Source organism: Penaeus monodon, chromosome 31, assembly GCF_015228065.2.
Source record: "Penaeus monodon isolate SGIC_2016 chromosome 31, NSTDA_Pmon_1, whole genome shotgun sequence".
Lineage (NCBI taxonomy): Eukaryota > Metazoa > Arthropoda > Malacostraca > Decapoda > Penaeidae > Penaeus > Penaeus monodon.
Window position 1 is genome coordinate 32,541,490 of NC_051416.1, and position 485 is coordinate 32,541,974.

At 39.2% G+C, this 485-nt stretch overlaps 1 protein-coding gene across 1 annotated transcript in view; it reads right to left on the reverse strand.

Moving 5' to 3' along the window:
• Positions 1–485, reverse strand: part of LOC119593179 (cytochrome P450 2L1-like) — a 6,738-nt gene that overhangs the window by 5,556 nt on the left and 697 nt on the right. The window lies entirely within an intron of this gene.

Sequence of the window (485 nt, forward strand, 5' to 3'; positions counted from 1 at the left end):
GAGATTTCCATCTGTATGTCCTTAGTATCAAACACCAGAACAATAAAAAAAAGGAAAGCATCATGCTTAAAATACAAATAACAGTTCTTCGTAACTCAACTGACAGAACATTCACTCACTTAACGAATTTTACCGGGATACAGTTTTCAAAGCTCTACTCTGGTACTCAAGGGAGCTGTAGTTCCCCTCCTAGTGCTGTGACAGGTCTGAGTCCTTCTCAGTCTAGGTGGGAGGGACTTCCTCAGCTAAGGGGAGGGGCTAGATGCAGTGACTATCATTGTTAAGTATAGAGATATTTGAATAGTTAAAGCAATGCTCAGTAGGAGGGCTTAACGATGTGATAATATAGAGTAAATAAGAAATAGATAAAGATTATGGCATATTATACTCAATTCTGTCACCATCATGTGCATGAGAGAGCATTCTCATTAGCCGTTGACAGTCATGCTATTCCCCATCAAAGTGAACAGTCAGATGTATAAACA